Source organism: Saccopteryx leptura, chromosome 11, assembly GCF_036850995.1.
Source record: "Saccopteryx leptura isolate mSacLep1 chromosome 11, mSacLep1_pri_phased_curated, whole genome shotgun sequence".
In the NCBI taxonomy this organism is placed as follows: domain Eukaryota; kingdom Metazoa; phylum Chordata; class Mammalia; order Chiroptera; family Emballonuridae; genus Saccopteryx; species Saccopteryx leptura.
In genome coordinates, this window is record NC_089513.1 from 31170996 (window position 1) to 31192218 (window position 21223).

Below are 21223 nucleotides of genomic sequence, written 5' to 3' on the forward strand. Positions count from 1 at the left end.
GGTTCGAGACCCTGACATCGCTAGCTTGAGTGCAGGCTCATCTGGTTTGAGCAAAATCCCATCAGCTTGAGCCCAAGGTCACTGGCTCCAGCAAGGGGTTACTCGGTCTGCTGAAGACCCATGGTCAAGGCACATATGAGAAAGCAATCAATGAACAACTAAGGTGTTGCAATGCGCAATGAAAAACTAATGATTGATGCTTCTCATCTCTCTCCATTCCTGTCTGTCTGTCCCTGTCTATCCCTCTATCTGACTCAGTCTCTGTCTCTGTAAAAAATAAATAAATTTTAAAAAAAAGACCAAAAATTAAAAAAAAAGAAAATCCAACTGTATGCTGCCTACAAGAAACTCATCTTAGCAACAAGGATAAAAACAAATTCAAAGTGAAAGGCTGGAAAACAATACTCCAAGCAAGTAACATCCAAAAAAAAAGCAGGCGTAGCAATACTCATATCTGATAATGCTGAGTACAAGACAGCAAAAGTACTCAGAGACAAAAATGGCCATTTCATAATGGCTAAGGGGACACTGAATCAAGAAGACATAACAATTCTTAATATATATGCACCAAACCAAGGAGCACCAAAATATATAAGAACGCTACTTATTGACCTTAAAACAAAAACTGACAAAAAAACAATCATACTAGGAGACCTCAATACACCGCTGACGGCTCTAGATCGGTCATCCAAACAAAGAATCAATAAAGATATATTGACCTTAAACAAAACATTAGAGCACCTGGATATGATAGACATCTACAGGACATTTCATCCCAAAGTGACAGAGTATACATTTTTCTCCAGTGTACAAGGATAATTCTCAAGAATTGACCATATGTTGGGCCACAAAAACATCATCAGGAAATTCAGAAAAATCGAAGTTGTACCAAGCATATTTTCTGATCATGAAGCCTTGAAACTAGAATTCAACTGCAAAAAAGAGGAAAAAACCCCCACAAAAATGTGGAAACTAAACAAGATACTTTAAAAAAATGAATGGGTCAAAGAAGAAATAAGAGCAGAGATCAAAAGATATATACAGAAAAATGAAAATGACAATATGAATTTATGGGAAGCAGCAAAAGCAGTGATAAGAGGGAAGTTCATATCACTTCAGGCCTATATGAACAAACAAGAGAGAGTCCAAGTGAACCACTTAACTTCACACCTTAAGGAACTGGAAAAAGAACAAAGACAACCCAAAACCAGCCAAAGAAAGGAGATAATAAAAATCAGAGCAGAAATAAATGAAATAAAGAACAGAAAAACTATAGAAAAAATTAATAGAACAAGGAGCTGGTTCTTTGAAAAGATCAACAAAATTGACAAACCCTTGGCAAGACTTACCAAGGGAAAAAAAAACCTCATATAAACAAAATCCAAAATGAAAGAGGAAAATCACCATGAACATCATAGATATACAAAGAATTATTGTAGAATACTATGAAAAACTTTATGCCACTATATTCAACAATCTAGAAGAAATGGATACATTCCTAGAACAATACAACCTTCCTAGACTGAGTCAAGAAGAAGCAGAAAGCCTAAACAGACCAATTAGTAGGGAAGAAATAGAATAAACTATTAAAAACCTCCCCAAAAATAAAATTCCAGGCCCAGACGGTTATACTAGCTAATTCTATCAAACATTCAAAGAAGACTTGGTTCCTATTCTACTCAAAGTCTTCCAAAAAATTGAAGAAGAAGCAATACTTCCAAACACATTTTATGAGGCCAGCATAACCCTCTTACCGAAACAGGGCAAGGACAGCACAAAAAAGGAAACTACAGACCAATATCTCTAATGAATACAAATGCTAAAATACTAAACAAAATACTAGCAAATTGAATACAACATATTAAAAAAATAATACATCACGATCAAGTGGGATTCATCCCAGAATCGCAAGGATGGTTCAACATACGTAAAACGGTTAACGTAATACACCATATCAACAAAACAAAGAACAAAAACCACATGATCTTATCAATAGATGCAGAAAAGGCATTCGATAAAATACACACAATTTTATGTTTAAGACTCTCAACAAAATGGGTATAGAAGGAAAATATCTCAACATGATAAAAGCCATATATGATAAACCACCAGCTAACATCATATTAAATGGCACAAAACTGAAGGCTTTCCCCCTTAAATCATGAACAAGACAGGGTTGTCCACTCTCTCCATTCTTATTTAATGTGGTGATAGAGGTTCTAGCCAGAGCAATCAGACAAGACAAAGAAATAAAAGGCATCCATATCGGAAAAGAAGAAGTAAAGGTATCACTTTTTGCAGATGATATGATCCTATACATCGAAAACACCAAAGAATCTACAAAAAGACTACTAGAAACAATAAACCAATACAGCAAGGTCGCAGGATACAAAATTAACATACAAAAGTCCATAGCCTTTCTATATGCCAACAATGGAACATTTGAGAACGAACTCAAAAAAATAATCCCCTTCACAATTGCAACAAAAAAAATAAAATACCTAGGAGTAAACATAACAAAGAATGTAAAGACTTATATAATGAAAACTACAAACCATTGTTAAGGGAAATCGAAAAAGATACAATGAGATGGAAGAATATTCCTGGTTCTTGGATAGGAAGAATAAATATAATCAATATGGCCATATTACCCAAAGCAATATACAAATTTAATGCAATTCCCATCAAAATTCCAATGACATTTTTTAAAGAAGTGGAACAAAAAATCATCAGATTTATATGGAACTTTTAAAAAACCCAAATAGCCAAAGCAATCCTAAAGAAAAAGAATGAAGCTGGGGGCATTACAATACCTGACTTCAAACTATATTATAGAGCCACGACAATCAAAACAGCATGGTATTGGCAGAAAAATAGACACTCAGACCAATGGAACAGAATAGAAAGTCCAGAAATAAAACCACATATATCTGGTTAAATAAATTTTGATAAAGGGGCCAACAACACACAATGGAGAAAAGAAAGCCTCTTCAACAAATGGTGCTGGGAATACTGGAAAACCACATGCAAAAGAATGAAACTCGACTACAGTTTGTCCCCTTGTACTAAAATTAATTCAAAATGGATCAAAGACCTAAATATAAGACCTGAAACAATAAAGTACATAGAAGAAGACATAGGTTCTAAACTCATAGACCTTGGTTTTAAGGAGCTTTTTATGAATTTGACTCCAAAGGCAAGGGAAGTGAAGGCAAAAATAAATGAATGGGACTACATCAGACTAAGAAGTTTTTGCTCAGCAAGAGAAACTGACAACAAAATAAACAGACAGCCAACTAAATGGGAAATGATATTTTCAAACAACAGCTCAGATAAGGGCCTAATATCCAAAATATACAAAGAACTCATAAAACTCAACAGTAAACAAACAAACAATCCAATAAAAAAATGGGAAGAGGACATGAAAAGACACTTCGCCCAGGAAAAAATACAAATGGCCAACAGATATATGAAAAGATGCTCATCTTCATTTAGTTATTAGAGAAATGGAAATCAAAACTGCAATGAGATACCACCTCACACCTGTTAGATTAGCTATTATTAACAAGACAGGTAATAGCAAATGTTGGAGAGGCTGTGGAGAAATGGAACCCTCAGTCACTGTTGGTGGGAATGTAAAGTAGTGCAACCATTATGGAAGAAAGTATGGTGGTTCCTCAAAAAACTGAAAATAGAACTACCTTATGACCCAGCAATCCCTCTACTGGGTATATACCCTCAAAACTCAGAAACATTGATACTTAAAGACACATGCAGCCCCATGTTCAATGCAGCATTGTTCACAGTGGCCAAGACATGGAAACAACCAAAAAGCCCTTCAATGGAAGACTGGATAAAGAAGATGTGGCAATTAAACACTATGGAATACTACTCAGCCATAAGAAATGATGACATCAGATCATTTACAACAAAATGGTGGGATCTTGATAACATTATACGAAGTGAAATAAGTAAATGAGAAAAAACCAAGAACTGTATTATTCCATATGAAGGTGGGACATAAAAACGAGACTAAGAGACATTGATAAGAGTGTGGTGGTTACGGAGGGGGGGGGGGAGGAGAGGAAAAGGGGGAGGGGGAGGGGCACAAAGAAAACTAGATAGAAGGTGATGGAGGACAATCTGACTTTGGGTGATGGGTATGCAGCATAATTGATTGACAAGATAACCTGGACATGTTTTCTTTGAACATATGTACCCTGATTTATTGATGTCACCCTAGTAAAATTCATTTTAAAAAATTAAATAAATAAATAAAAATAAATGAATAAAAATCTTTCATACTTCAAAATATACCTTTAAAAAATGAAATGATATTCCACATATTTAGATAAAGTATTTTCAAAACATTTTTCTGATAAAGGACTTGCACTCAGAATATATAGAAATCTTATAATTAAAAAATAGTAAGATAAATAGCCTGACCATGCAGTGGCTCATTGGATAGAGCGTTGGACTGGGACACGGAGGACCCAGGTTCAAAACCCTAAGGTTGCCAGCTTGAGCGCAGGCTCATCTGGTTTGAGCTAGGCTCACCAGCTTGAGCCCAAGGTCACTAGCTTGAGCAAGGGGTCACTCAGCCTGCTGTAGCCCCCTAGTCAAGGCACATATGAGAAAGCAGTCAATGAACAACTAAGGTGTCACAACAAAGAGTTGATGCTTCTCATCTCTCTCCCTTCCTATCTGTCTGTCCCTTTCTGTCCCTCTCTCTATCTCTGTAACAACAACAAAAAACCATAACAAAAAAGAAAAAAGTAAAGAAAAATAACCATTTAAAAATGGCTCAATAATGGATAAAATATAGATATTTCACCAATGAAAACCTAAAACTGAATAACAGCCACATGAAAAGATGCTTATCATGATTAATCATTAGGAAAATTAAAGTGAATATCATTTTAAAACCAAAAAGGAGACAGTACTTCACACATACTATAATGGTGATAATTAAAAATACAGAAAGTGAGGATTCAGAGAAACTAAAATTCAAATGTAAAGTGGTATGCCCATTTTGTAAAATGGTTTGGTGATTTCTTTAAAAATTAAGCATAAAATTACCATACTACCCAGAAATTTATCTCCTGTGCATCTAAGAGAAATAAAAACATATTTCCACACAAACACTTATACACAAATGTTCACAGCATCATATTTCATAATAGCCAAAAACTGGAAATAATCAAAATACCTATTAACTGGTGAACTGTTGAATAAAATCTGGTATATCTATAAAGTGGAATACTATTAAGCAATGAAAAGAAACAAACTATTGTTACATGCTGCAAAAAATAAACCTCAAAAACATGATGCTAAGAAAAACCAGATGCAAATAAATATCTATTCTATGACTCTATATCCATAAAAGGTCTAGAAAAGGCAAGTAGATTAGTGCTTGCCTAGGAATGATTAGGAATGAATGTAACTGGGCATGAGGGATCCTTCAGCAGGCCTGGTCCTTAATGAACCAACACTGGTCAAAATGTTATAAAACATTTAGGATTGGTTACAGAACTCTATAAATTTACCAAAAAGACAACCTTCATTTACTAACATTTACTGAATGCGTACCATGTATAAAGTGGAATCCACAAAGGTTCTATGGAATCGTCATGAATATAAACATAAACAGCCTGCTCTAAAGAAAACTCACATTCTAATGGAAAGAGACAAACAACCAAACAAATAAGTTATGAGGTCATTTGTAAATGGTGTAAAAACAATACAAATAAAGTTATTTGAAGAAGAATTATTGGGGTGAACCCTTTCGTCCCCCTTTACTTGGCTCAGTACTTCGGCCATCTTTACAAGACCCCTTCTGCTATGATAGGCAATGTGTCATTAATATGGGAAATACATACTTCAACTTTATCTTATATCAGATGAGCCTTTACAGCCTATTGGCTGAAAATTAATTTGATTTAAGGAGAAATTTATTGCACAGAGCCCTAAATACTTATGACAATATATAAATAGTGAACAATACAGTTTGCAGAAAATAGGTGTAAAGAGATAAAGTTAACTATAATGACAATAGAAAATACAGCATTTCAAATAGTAGCCAGATGTTGCTTTCTTCACTGCTATTATGTGAGTGATGATGAAAATTCAAATGGAAAATTACTGCAACAATATTTATAATATATGGTTTCTTTAGGGTCTGGAAATCATTATGAGGTATTATATACTGTATAATTTGGGGGCATACTTTGGTTGTACTCATGATTTGGAAGATTATTTAAGCTGTTTTACTGCTTGCAACAGCGTAAAAGCACAAAATAATATATTAGTTCTTTAATCTAGACTAAATCTAGAAAATAAGAAAAGCCTTGCTCACAGAAGATTGTCCTTAAACACTGCAATGGAGGGGAGGGATGGGTTTTGTGAAGAACAACAACATAAATCTGAATTCTTATGACACTTTGTAAGCAGGAAGGAGAGTGGACTCAGGCACTTAAAGCAGGAGGCTAACCAAGTCTAATGACTCCAAATAGAGAGAGGAAGGCTCTGGCTGGGTAGCTCAGTAGATAAAATGTCAACCCGGCATGTCAGAGGTCCCAGGTTCGATCCCCAGTCAGGGCACATACGAGAAGCAATCAATGAGCGCACAACTAGATGAAACTACTAAGTGGAAAAACGGGTTGATGCTTCTCTCCTGTGTCTCAAATCAATAGAATTTTTTTTTTTAATTCAGATAAAAAGAAAGGAAGAAAGAGCAGATGCCTATGAACATAGACTGACATATTGGCAATAGTCTTCATGTTTCTCTGCATCTCTCAACAAGAACTAATCAACTCAAATTGTATGGAATATCTGTGCATGCCAAATGTCAACATCTGTTCAACACAGTTGATGTGTCCAAATGAATTGTATGTAAAGGGTCTACAAATCAATGTCACCTACCAAGATTGGCACAACTTCAATGAGCACAGACAGCAGGGTCTATCAGTCTTATTAGCTAAGTCCTAATCATCTAGTGATTTAAATGACACCACAATCAGTATGCTTTTGATTAATCTGTGAACAAAAATTTTCTCTTACAGAAAGCAGGACAGAGCAATCTGCTTCTTCCTGAGAAGTACTCAAACCTGGAAGTCTTGCCTTACTAATATAATATTATTTCTATAATTATTATTAGAGTTCCTCTCAGTAATACTTTTCAGGTTGGTGCAATTGGGTGTCCAGTGCACAGGATAGCTGCTAATTCATAAGAAAGTCAATACATTTCTTGATAATATAAATAAATAATTGTAAATGCTTACTGACTTGGCTATGAAAGACTGCTAACTCAGCCAATGTCAGTGCACAAGAAAGGAACATCCTTAATTTACAAGTACCGTATTTCCCCATGTATAAGACACTCCCATGTATAAGATGCACCTTAATTTTGGTGCCTGAATTTTGAAAATAAAAAAGTATTACATAAAGTTATTGAACTCAAGTTTTATTCATTATAAAATCCATACAACTCATCACTGTCAAAACTCCCATCCATTAGCTTGTCCTCATCTGTGTCTGATGATGAATCACTGTCTTCAACAACAAGTGCAAAAACAAGTGTGAAAAAATGCGAAATGCAGGTAAAAAAAATCTACAACCACTGTATATGATGCACCCAGTTTTTAGACCCCAAATTTTCCCCCCAAAAGGTGCATCTTGTACATGGGGAAATACGGTGTATTATTTTTTCAGCACTCTCCAGAAACCACTCTGACCAAGTGTGATTTCTGTCACAGATCAGCTATCTGAGCAAAGCTTCTAGGCAGCACCAAGCAAACCTGTAATCAAATACTTACAAAACAGGGTGGCAGTTTTATGGCATTATTAGGAAAACAGAAGCAATCATTAAAATGAGACCTTCTTAATACTCGTAAACCCAGACCTGACCAGCCATCGACTCTGGTCTCTGAAGGCACACTGAGCGAAAGGAAAGGCTGGGGAGAAAGCTGATGTGTCCCAAAGTGGAGAGGGAAGAAGCAGAGAAGAGCAGAGGAGTGAGGGGGAAAGAGCCACACTTAAACCAGAAAAAAACTGTATCAAAAAATTACTTTAGTACATTTCAAACTGGTTTTTAAAAACTATCTTAGGCTTAAAGGACTCATTTTTGTACTAAAATAGCCTATTTGATTATCTCACTCTAAACCAATATTAATTTAAATCCTTCTATCAACACAGAAAAATCACACAAAAAGCACATAAGAATGAATAACAGTGATGACAAAGGAAGAGACCTGTAGAAGATGAATTCTGTTCATTTTCTACCTTATAGAGTTGTCTGGTTTTCTAGCACTTGTGTGATCTTTTCTTCAGATAGAAAATATTTCTAACAGATCTATACCATGAAGAGAATTTTGGGAAATTTATTATAAAACTCTGCAGATGACAGGACTCACCAGCAATTTGATCAACAGACGACATTTATTTCCATTGTACTAGCACAAGGTTCTCCCTACAGTGTCCACAAGAATCCCCAGAGGGCTTATAACAATGGAGAATTCCGGACCTCACTGATGGAGTTCTAATTTAGCCGGTGTGGGTTGGGGCTGGACGATATGCATTCTTCCAAAAATGTGCCCAGGTTATGCTGAGGCTCCAGGCCTTGGGACACATGAGAACCACTGCACTAGCGAATGCCTCCTGACTTCATGAATGATCCCATGTGGCTGTGGGATGTCAGTGTTCAGTTCAGATGTTTTCCTTTCCTTACCTCATATAATAGGCTGCATACAATTCCCATTCCTGCTCTGGCCTTCCCCTTATGACTGGTCAATACCTAAACATCTATCACAGATCCTCCTTTTGTGAATATTGCGATAATTCTTTCCCATGAAAATAAGTACCTTCTGCCCATAAATGATCTTTTCCTTAAGGTCTCTGACTGTGTGGTCTGTAGGTAACTAATGAAAGAAAAACACATTTGAAGGGTTTTTTTTCACTCTTTTGCTCTCCCCTTTATTCATATTTTATACCCATTACTTTTCAACGTATCTTTTAATCTTGAACAGTACCAGATGTACCTCATTCAGCTCTTCTGTTTAACAGTGCTGATGAAATTTTCTACTTCTCATTTCATCTGAAATTGCTTTTATTTTAAGACTAAATCTATTTATGACAAGAGCTCAAATAAACTTTTGAGAGGCAGAAGATTATTAATCTGTCACTGAGTACATTTCATCTCTTTGTCCTTACAAGGTATAACAGGTTTTCCACAAAGCACTGTATCATCAAGAAGGTGCGTCAGATAGATCTGATAAGAGCATCTTTTATTTTGTGAAGTCAACATTTACTTTTATTAAGAGTTACATCTAATTCATATAAGGAAATATTCATAAAGCTAAAGATATCCTCAAAGCAACTGAATGGAGAGCCAAGGCAGCGGAGTTCGGTCCCCAGACTGAGCACCAACACTTCAGGAAGTATTTGTGGGTCTGCAGTTCTTACTTAAATCTTTATTTCCCTTTTATTACTTTGGGCCCTCAAAATAAGTACTCACAAGATTCCTGTAATATATCAATTTGTGCTTTCTTTAAATATAAGTTATAATAAAATCTGACAAAAATGTGGTTTCTCTTCCCATTTATGTATTTCTTCTGGCCCATATAGTTCACCTCCTTTAAAAGAACAAAAAACAGCCTGACCAGGCAGTGGATCAGTAGATAGAGAATTGTCCTGGGATGCTGAGGATTCAGGTTCAAAACCCAAAATCACCAGCTTGAGCGTGGGCTCATCCAGCTTGAGCACAAGCTTACCAGCTTGAATGCGGGATCATAGACATGACCTCATGGTTGCTGGCTTGAGCCCAAAGGTCACTGGCTTGAACCCAAGGTCACTGGCTTGAACAATGGGTCAATGGCTTGGCTGGAGGACCTCCCCATCAAGGCACATATGAGAAAGCAATCAATGAACAACTAAGGTGCCACAACTATAATATCTTCCTGTCTGTGTCTCTCTTGCTAACAAAACAAAACAAAAAACCCCCACAACATTTAATACTGTATGTTTTTGTAACTGTGTATTTAATATGCTCATGATACAATTTATCCCTCTATAAAGCCTCTTTGTTTTCCTAAGAATACAGAGGCCCTCAAGTTATAACACAGTTCTATTCCTACAACAGTGACGGAACCTGAATTTTGGTTTAAGTTGAAATGCACCCTAGCCTAAGTCACTTACCTATCCTAACACAGTTGTAAAATCACAACCTAGAACATAAAAACACAACTAAGCCACAGAAAAAGGAAAAGGACATCAATATACTGTACTGTACTGTGCATTCTTCTGCCATGCAACCAAACTAGTTCACCCATATTCTGTAAGTATATACAGTGCTAATGGCGTAAGACAAAATACTCACATCTCATTTTTTTTTAAGTTTTTATGGGAGCGTCATAAACTTGAAATGTCATATGTTGAAACTGTCGTAACTCAAGGTCCCCCACATCACTAAATTTGTATGCTAAAATCTTAACAATTAAATTTAAAAGATAGTTTCAATGAGAATTTCCACTCTGGGGTATTTTGAAGTAACAGGAGATACACTTACCTGTCCATTGTAAACTAGAAAACTAGACAAAATATATAAAACAACTGTTTTCAGACACTGAATAATAGTAGTGCAGGAATATGATCCCTGGGAGAAGGCAAGCAAATGAAGCAGGCCCTATAATAGCCCTTTTTGTTTGGACAAACTTTCCAGATAGTAGTGCAGATAGGGTAGTTCTAAGCAGAACAAAAATGTTTTGGTGAATTATGGAGACACAGATCAGAGTTCAAGGAGGCTGAGGTATCCAGAAGTTACAAGACAGTTCCCAGAGAAGAGAGAGTTATTCAGAAAAACAGTTGTGTAATCTGCACATTGAACTGTTTGAGTTTTTACAGAATATCAAGAATGCACCCGTATAAAGTAAAACTACAATGGCCTGGGAAAAGAACAACCAAGGAATTGTAAATAAAATAATTCCCAGAAGTCACACAAGACAGGGAGATGACACATTCTGACCAGCCAGAATGAGAGGCATAGTTGATCCCAGGGCTCTCAGTCCTACTGAGAACACAGAGAGAACTAAATGGTTGCTAGAGAAAATAGTAGCCTATAGATTAGTCCTAACAAAGCTTAAGAATAAGACTAAAAAAGATCAAGCTGATCTAACAATAACTTACATGTCTGTTAGGACTCTCTATAAAGTTAGACGATGAAACCTAGTTATTAATTAACGTAATATCCACATTGATAAGCATGCAATAAAAAATTATAAGATATATAATAAAATTTGATTAGTCAGTTAATAGAAATACACCCAGAAATAACAAATGATGGAATTAGCATATGAGGATTTAAAAATGTTGATTAAAATAAGCTCAGCATAATTAAAGATGAAAAAATTACAAATAATTATAAAATCCCAAACAATATTCAACAGACAAAAAAAATTAAATCTGAAAGTTAATTTCATTCAGTAAAAGTTTTAGGAGATAAGATGCTACTTAGGACAAGATCAAGAAAATTGCAGACAAAATAGAATAAAAACTATTTAAAATGAAACATCTAAAAAAAAAAATTAAGGTTGGGAAACAAAGCCCCATGATCTAAGATATTTACAATTGCAATGCCAGAGACATGAAGAGAGGAAAAAATATCTAAAGAAATAATAATTTAAAGTGTTAAATTTTAATAAAAGCTATAAACCCACAGACTCAAGAAAGTGAATAAAACCTAAGCAGAAAAACAAAGAACAGTTAGTGGTATCTTTATTGAATTGCTAAAAACTAGTGATAGCTCCTAAGAGCAGAGAGGCTAAAAAAGACATTACACGCAAAGGAACAAAATAGAAATGACAGCAGAATTTCATTAAAGAACAAAACAAAACATGTAAACCTGAAGAAACAATAAAATATTTTAAAAATGGTCAATGGAAAAGAAAAACAAACTGCTAAACCAGAGCTATAGACCTGACAAAGATTTCCTTTAAAAACTGACAGTAAAATATTTTCAGACAAACAAAAGATAAAAGAATTTATTGCCAGATAACCTATATGACCATAAACAAACAAATGAACATCTTCAGGTATAAATAAAACTAGACGGATACTTGGATCTATACAAATGAATGCAGACTTCCAGAAATGAAAATATAAGCAATATTGTTTTTCATGTTTAAAGTTTACTTAACATATAATTGACTGTTTAATGCAATAATAACGAAACTATGGAGTGTATAACACATAGCAGTAAATGTATGACAACAATAGCAGAAAAGACGGAAGAAACAAAAAGTTGTGTTGTAAGGTTATACATTGTATATTATACATAAAGTGGTAATTATTTGAAAATAGACTTCTAAAGATGAATATTGCAAATAGAAGAGAAACCACTAAAAAACAGAACAAAGATAATAAGCCCAAAATAGGCATAATAAATACTGAAATTATTTAATCAAACAACAGAAGGCAGGAAAAACTAAATAAAAACTAAAAAATTGGTAAAAAATAGAAAATATATTACAAGATGCTAGATGTAAAGCCAACCATGTTGCCAATTGCATCAGTGTAAAGGATGCAAATACTCCCAAAAAAGCCAGAGATTGTCCGACAGAATTATACATCCAATCCCAATCTATGAGAAGCCTGCTTTAACTATAAAGACAAAGACAGGGTAGATGTAGAACGATGGGAGAGGATGTGCTGAGCAAACACAGTTACAGGAAAGCTGGAGTGTCTCTACTAGTATCAGACCATGTATACTTGAGAACAAGTAATAGCAGAGATGAAAGAGCCATTTTTCAAAATGGAGGAAGTTAATGCATCAAGAAGACATTACAATCAGAAATGTAAAGGTAATAACTGAAATAAAAAGTGAAGGAAAAAATGAAGAAAAGTGAAAGGAAAAATAAACTAATCCACAATCTGATTTGGACTGTTCAAAGTTCTTACTAATTGATGGAAAAAGAAAACCAAAAGTCAGCAGGTACACATGAAAATATTGATTTTATTGATATAATATGTTGAATATTCCATCTAGTAGTTGCAGATTAGAGCATTATTACATGTGGAGGAAATATTCACAAAGACAGACCAATACATAGGATACAAAACAAGTCTCAATATTTTCGAAGTACTGAAATTAAAGAGAGTACATTTTCTGACACAAGGGAATTAAATTAGAAATAAATAACAGAAAGCTAAATAAGAAAAATGTAAATTTTTGATATTAAGAAAAATTTAGCCTGACCAGGCGGTGGCGCAGTGGATAGAGTGTCGGACTGGGATGTGGAAGGACCCAGGTTCGAGACCCCGAGGTCGCCAGCTTGAGCGCGGGCTCATCTGGTTTGAGCAAAGCTCACCAGCTTGGACCTAAGGTTGCTGGCTCCAGCAAGGTGTTACTCGGTCTGCTGAAGGCCCACGGTCAAGGCACATATGAGAAAGCAATCAATGGACAACTAAGGTGTCGCAACGAAAAACTGATAATTGATGCTTCTCATTTCTCTCCATTCCTGTATGTCTGTCCCTATCTATCCCTCTCTCTGACTCTCTCTCTGTCCCTGTAAAAAAAAAAAAAAAAAATTTAAATGATTATACACTGTTCAAAAAGAAAATCACAAAGGCAATCAGATAGTATTTTAAAATGAACCAAAACAATAAAAAATACAACTTAAAAAAATTTGTAGGATACAAATAAAGGAATTCTCAGAGGGAAAGTTATAACTTTAAATGCGTATATTAGAAAAAAAATAAAGTTCCAACCCAATGATCTAAATGACCATCTTAACAAGCTAGAAAAAGAAATGCAAATTAAAACTGAAAGAGAAAAATAAATAAAGTCAGAAATAAATTACATAAACAGACAATAGAGAAAATCTAATAAAAATTGTTTTGATAAAAAGGTAAAAAAGGAGCACACAAGTAGAACTGCCACAGACATTATCAAGTTAATAAAGGAATAATATGAACAACTTTATGTTACTATATATGACAACTTAAGTGAAACGAACAAATTCCTTGAAAGACAGAAATTATACAAACTGAAGACAAAAGAGTAAATCTTTTTACCTCCACGTCAATTAAAAAAAATTAAAGTAGGTCAGGCTGCAGCGCAAGAGTACGTACTCGCGCAAAACTGGGGCCGACTGCTCTCTGTGGACGGCCCTTTTACCCGCGAGCGACACTGCGGCCCCGCGGGAAAAAAAAGAAAAAAAAATTAAAGTAGTAATCAAAAACATTACCATCAAGCCTGACCTGTGGTGGCGCAGTGGATAAAGCGATGACCTGGAATGCTGAGGTTGCTCACTCAAAGCCCCAGGCTTATCCTGTCACAACACATGCAAGAAGCAACTATGTGTTGATGCTTCCTGCTCCTCCCCACCTCTCTCTCTCCCCTCTAAAATCAGTAAATAAAATCTTAAAAGACACACACACACACACTACTACCATGAAAACCATCCATCATGGCTTCGGTGGTAAATTCTATCAATCATCAAATAATAATAATAATAATAATATAGATAGTAAAAGGAAGAAACAATTTCCAATTCATTTAATAAAGCCATAACCAGTATTACCTTAATACCAAAACCAGACAAAACTATTACTAGAAAAATAACTACAGAGCCTGGCCTGTGGTGGTGCAGTGGATAAAGCGTTGACCTGGAGCACTGAGGTCACTGGTTCAAAACCCTGGGCTTGCCTGGTAAAGGCACATAAAGGAGCGACAACTATGAGCTGATGCTTCCTGCTCTTCCCTCACTGCTTTCTTCTCTCTCCTCTCTCTAAAGTCAATAAGTAAAATATTTTTAAAAATAACTACAGATAAATAACACCCATAAACACAGATTATGTTAAAATATTGGGGAAAAGAAGAAAAATAAAGACATTGCAAAGAAAACCACATGGTCAGCTGCTGCTTGCCACCCACTGCCAAAGCGGTAGCAATCAGTCTGCTGTAGACCACCTAAACCCAATGGTTCACAGGTGTTCACAGACATCATACAAGAACGAATCTTGCTTTAGAAATGTAACATAAAAGCTTTGAGGTGAAACCAAGATAAAAACTAAAATTAGGTTTACTTCTATCTTATGCTTCATTCCAAAATAGATTCAGATTTTAAGCAGTCTCCCACTGGCATAAAAAAAATAAGACAATCATTTGCATTCAAATTTCTGGAGGAGGAAAGTATGACTGTTTAGAAAATTTAGCAGTGATATTCTCAGTACAGAGCTCACTCGTTTGCCATTAGAGTTGTAGAGCAATTTGCTTAAATTATTTGCTTGATGAGCTATGGAAACCTTTTTTTTTTTTTTTTTAGCAAGAGAGGGAGAGAGAGAGAGACAGGGACAGACAGACAGAAAGGAAGAGAGATGACAAGCATCAACTCATTGTGACACTTCAGTTGTCTACTGATTGCTTTCTCATATGGGCCTTGACTGGGGGTGGGGAGGAGCGGGCCTCCAGCCAAGCCTTGAGATCTTCAGCTCAATCCAACAACCTTGGGCTTCAAGCCAGCGACCTTGGGGCTCAAGCCAGTGACCATCAGGTCATGTCTATGATCCTATGTTCAAGCCAGTGACCCTGTGCTCAAGCTGGTGAGCCTTTGCTCAAGTGACAACCTCAGGTTTCAAACCTGGGTCCTCAGCATCCCAGGCTGACAATCTATCCACTGTGCCACCGCCTATGACATAGGCTATAGAAACTTGATCCTAAGCCAACAGAATATGTATGATGGCTTAGATTTTCATAAATATATTTTTTCATTTTAACGTAACTCTCACCTCCCAAAATAACAATTTCTTAATATTTAATTAGAACAAAACCACAGTAAAATAACATCTCTATTTCTTACATTCAGATTAAACATACAAAATGGCAGAAATAATACAGTGAACTTTGGACTCTAACTAAAGTCTCCAGATTCCGTAAACTGCTATGTGACAACAATACCATGTATCAAGCAAAATTATCTATAAAATATTTGAAAAGTTTTCACTGGAAAATGTATGCAAGTTAACATCTAGAAGTCTTAAACTTCTACACTGTATTACTAAATAGCAGCCTTCCTTAAAGGTACTTTGTTATCTATTTATTTATTTATTTTTTTGTATTTTTCTGAAGCTGGAAACCGGGAGAGACAGTCAGACAAACTCCCGCATGCGCCCGACCGGGATCCACCCGGCACGCCCACCAGGGGGCAACACTCTGCCCACCAGGGGGCGATGCTCTGCCCCTGGGGGGTGGTCCGCTCTGTTGAGACCAGAGCCACTCCAGCGCCTGGGGCAGAGGCCAAGGAGCCATCCCCAGCGCCTGGGCCATCTTTGCTCCAATGGAGCCTCACTGCAGGAGGGGAAGAGAGAGACAGAGAGGAAGGAGAGGGGGAGGGGTGAAGCAGATGGGCGCTTCTCCTGTGTGCCCTGGCCAGGAATCGAACCCGGGACTTCCGCATGCCAGGCCGACGCTCTACCACTGAGCCAACCGGCCAGGACCGGTACTTTGTTATCTAAATTGCAACTGAAATAACCTTCCAGCCTGTTCATTGCAGGCCTCTAAGACTATAATATCCTGAGACTTCAACCACCTTTAATTTTAAAACCATCATTCTAAAATTTCAATAAGGAATACAGCGGATGATTGAGAGTCTAAATCAGGGTTCTATTCCCAGGAAACTCTCATTATTATATGAGTTTAGAATATTAAAATCTATATCCTCCTTATCTGAATATTACCATTTTTCATCCATTACTCATTTTCATCCATATATTTTATTTCTTAATACTCTATTAAGAACTTTAATCAGAAATTCTAAAGGACCAGACAACAAATTGTCAATTCTTATGCTCCTGAGTGTCATCAACTCTTCCTTTCTTAAAATCCTCTCCGATTTCAATTTCACTGAAGCACATGTTTGAGGTCCTGCCAGGTCCAGTGCCAACTAAATTCAATTGTGCTTTACCTGCTGTGAGGGGGCTCAAAGAACTACCTTAACACTGACACAAAAACAAAGAAACCCTACCAAATAGTTTTCAGAAGTTGTGTAATGCCAGCTCTAGAGTCAGAACTTGGTGGCTGTGCCAAGGACATTTTTCCTTCTTAAATAGAAAAGTTTCTTATACAATAGGTTTCATTACAGGAATGTATTGATTGAAACTAGCTTCATTGCCACTAATGTTCCGCTTAATTTTAAAGATAACATAATATTGAACAGAATAATGTGTTCTATTAATAACGTTTTATTGAAATAGTAAACTGATTTATTGCATTTGTTTGTCCAAATAAGCAACCAGATCATTTGCCATAAATCTTCTTGAGTCTAAACAGAAGGCTGAGATGCAACTTGATAAAAATAAAAAGTTATCATAAGACATAATGAAAAATCCAATTTGAAAATTAAACACTGCACTGCCCAGCTTCATGCTTTATTTAGGGTCTGAAGCTTGCAATGAAGATAAAAGAGCTGCTTTAGTTTACTTAAAATGGCTACTGTGAGTCTTCATTTGGGAAACACTACAAAAATAATTAAAATCTGTTAGAGGAAGTCTAGCCATTTAGCTTCTGTGGCAATTCACTCTAATCTCATTGCTTGTACACTTTAAAATAGCTTATTTTATGTTGAAGAATACTTTTTTAATTTCACTTTCTTTAATTAATTTATTTTTGTTTTTCAATTACAGTTACATTTAATTTTATATTAGTTTCAGGTCTACAATGTACTGGTTAGACATTTATATTAATATGTACCTTATGAAATGATTCCCCATAAGTATAGTACCCTTGACACTGTACAGTTGTGGGGGTGAGAGAGGGCAGAACTTAACACAGGCTTGTGTTCATAAACTAAGGCTTGTTCCTGGAGCTTTGGTTTCCAACCAGCCTACTCAAATCCACTCCTGTGTATAAACATGAACACAAACCATTTCTAGCAGGTGATATCTGAAAGGATGCCATCCAGCCATTCCTCCAAGAAAGGTGACTCATACACTATCTGAAAGGCAGCATTTGGACTTTGCAGTAAGAGATAGGTTATGCTCATCCTGTTCCATATTTGCCACTGATTCTATGGAAACTTGGTCATTTATCTGTAGCTGATTTCCCTCATGCAGAAAGCTGCTAAGACCTACTATATATTTACCATTTTGAAAATTTCTTGTTTTCTAAATTTATGTATGGCATTCTGAATATTAGGAAGTCTAATCTGTGCTGTAATCTTTCAAATTAATTTTAAAATAAGCGAAGTTACTTAACTATTTTCAAGAAGTAGCAATGTTTGCAGCACAAATTTAATAGCAGTATTACAGAAACTGCAATATAGTACCGGCTTTGGTATAGGCTAGATTTATGAGTTCAACATTTAAATTACCAAATTTACTAACCAACTCTCAAGCCTGTAGTTACACTCCAGGAATACCTACCACATGAGTAAATCCTTCATCTACTGTATAACATACAGTAATTTATTCAAATGCTTTACCGACGGGAGTTTAGATACTGTGCTGTTCTCTCTGGCAATAATACCTCAAGGATCATTTTCCCATGTTCTGGGTTAGAGGAAGTAGTTGTGACAGCAGTGGAAGCACCAATGGCTTCTTGATCTGGCCCCCTAACCCCAAGATCTCACTGATGGGAATCTATTCTGTATTTTCCAGGGTGCCCTGACACCACTGCAGCAGCCATAGATGCAATGCTCCTGCTTACAGCCTAGCTCCAGCCATGGTCCAGAGCATTGCCTCCCAAGTATGTTAGTTCTATATTGTTCTGAAGTCACTACTAAGAGTCCAACAGAAAAGTTGCTTCTTTAGCTCTTTCATCTTTTATTTCTAGTATTCAACTCCTCCTGCTTAAAATACCTTGAGTGGTTTCCATTTCTCACACTGATCCCTGACTGAAAGTCTTCTGCTATCACTAACAATGCATTCACTTTTCCCCTAAGTTACATACAATAAGATGCATCCATTTTTTAATTGAATTTATTGGGGTAACTCTGGTTAATAAAAGTATATAAGTTTCAGGGATACAATTCTATAAGACATCATCTGTACGCTGTATTGTGTTCACCACCCCAAGTCAAGTCTCCTTCTGTTGCCATCTATCCCCTCTCTACTCTCCCCTACCTTCCCACCCCCCTTTCCTCTAGTAATCACCATACTGTTGTCTCTGAGTTTTAGGTCTTTGCTTAATCCCTTCACTTTTTCATCCAGACCCCCCTCCCCTCTGACAGCTGTCAGTCTGTTCTCTGTCTCTGAGTCTGTTTCTATTTTGTTTTTTGGTTTATTTTGTTCATTAGATTCCACATATAAATAAAATCATACGGCATTTATCTTTCTGTGACTGGCTTATTTCACTTAGCATAATACTCTCCAGGTCTATCCATGTTGTCGCAAAAGGTAAGATTTCCTTCATTTTTTACAGCTGAGTAGTATTCTATTGTGTAAATGTACCACAGCTTTTTTATCCACTCATCCATTGATGACACTTGGGCTGCTTCCAAGTCTCGGCTATTGTAAATAACACTGCAGTGAACACAGGAGAGCATATATTCTTTTGAACTCATGATTCAGGTTTCTTCAGATATATTCCCAGAAGTGAAATTACTGGGTCATAAGGCAGTTTCAGTTTTAATATTTTGGGGTAACTTCACACTGCTTTCCACAGCGGCTGCACCAATCTGCAAGATGCAAACTTCTTTAGTGTACGTTTCTTCAAGTTTTGAGAAATTTGAATGTCGTTAGGTAATCACTGTAACAATTAAGGTGGTTCCATCATACTGAAAAACTCCCTGTGCTTTGCAGTCAGCCTCTCCTCCAACCTCCACCCTTGATTTGTTTCTGTCTTTGTAGTTTTCCTTTTCAGGACTGCCATATAAAGGGACTCACACAGCCAGCAACCTTTTGAATCTGGTTCTTTCATTTAGCAGAATGCATTTGAGATTCATGTACGTAGCGTGTATATCAGCAGTCTGTTCCTTTCCTTTATTTTTGTCATGCAAGGTTGTTGAATGGTTTACAGTGTTTAGCAACTATGAATAAAGCCACTGTGAATACTCAACTATAGGTTTTTATGTGAATATAGAGTTGCCTTTCACTTGGGAACAATGTAGGTAGTAATCCAGGTGAAAAGGACCTGGACTAAGGTGGGAGAGGTGAAGGTGGTTAAGAAACGGTATGAGTTGGGCTATACTTAGGCGGAAGAATGGGCTAGATTTGATGATAATTTGGATCTGGGGGTGAGAGAAGAGAAAGAGACGTGTCAATTATGAATCTAATGATGTTTTCTGAGAAACATAAGGAACGGGAGTGCCATATACTGAGCTGGAGAGATGACGGGGTTACAGGTTTGGAAGGGAAATCAAAGAGTTTAATTTTAGTCATGCTAAATTTGAGAAGTTAATGGACAGATCGAATGTATGTTTACTCTTAGGTTCAATAGATGAAAACCCTTTAGGGCTTTTTATAGGGTAGAATCTATATCTCTTACTAACATATGGCTTCCTACAATAGTAAAAGAATGGGTTAGAAGATTTGGGAGAATTTTTCAACCCTAAAATTCTGCACTGAGAATCAGGCTGTCATAGGTGCAAATTTACAAGTGCACTAAGATTCTTATACTCCACAAATGCCTACTTATAGGGTCCCTGTAATTAAGGTGAACATGGCATTGCTCTGTGACAGCTAGAACCAGAATATATATGGCAAAGAAATACCACTTTCTTGAGAGCATAAGGCAATTTCATGGTTAGGAAACATTATGTTGAATTTTTCATTTTTTCTTCCCATCAGTTATTGCTATGCCACTATCCTCCTAGGTCAGAACAAACAGCTCTAGTTCCTTAGATCATAGTGTGAGATAATCTCAAATGACAGCATCTTTTTAATTGAGTTCCAAGAGTGGACACAGAATTTTAGTTTTGATGTTGTCCTCAATCAGAAAAGGGTCCCAGAGTGATTAGGCAACATCACTTATTTGCCTGGTGTGTATACAGCTTACCTCCATCACTTCCCCCCAGTGGATCTGCAATCAGGTAATGGAGACTAAGGCAGTTAAGTCCCTATATAATCTAAGATAATTGCAGATCTAGTGGAAGATGAAGTGACCAAATTCTGGCACCAGAATGAAATACATTACAGTAGACACAGAAAAGTGCCTCATTAAAGAAACTCACAAAATGGTACAACTCCTTTAAAGATATCTCTAGTCTTTTAACACGGGCAAATGTATGACAGTAGC

The 21223-nt window shown here is 36.3% G+C and overlaps 1 protein-coding gene and 1 non-coding gene across 2 annotated transcripts in view; one reads left to right on the plus strand and one right to left on the minus strand.

Annotated features, from left to right (window-relative positions):
- The window catches only part of LOC136382983 (protein hinderin-like), a 199327-nt gene that overhangs the window by 159836 nt on the left and 18268 nt on the right, over window positions 1-21223 (minus strand). The gene's annotated exons all lie outside the window — the stretch shown is intronic.
- Window positions 14051-14182, plus strand: LOC136383670 (small nucleolar RNA SNORA76). Its single transcript, XR_010747480.1, has one exon. It is a non-coding gene; the product is annotated as a small nucleolar RNA SNORA76 (small nucleolar RNA).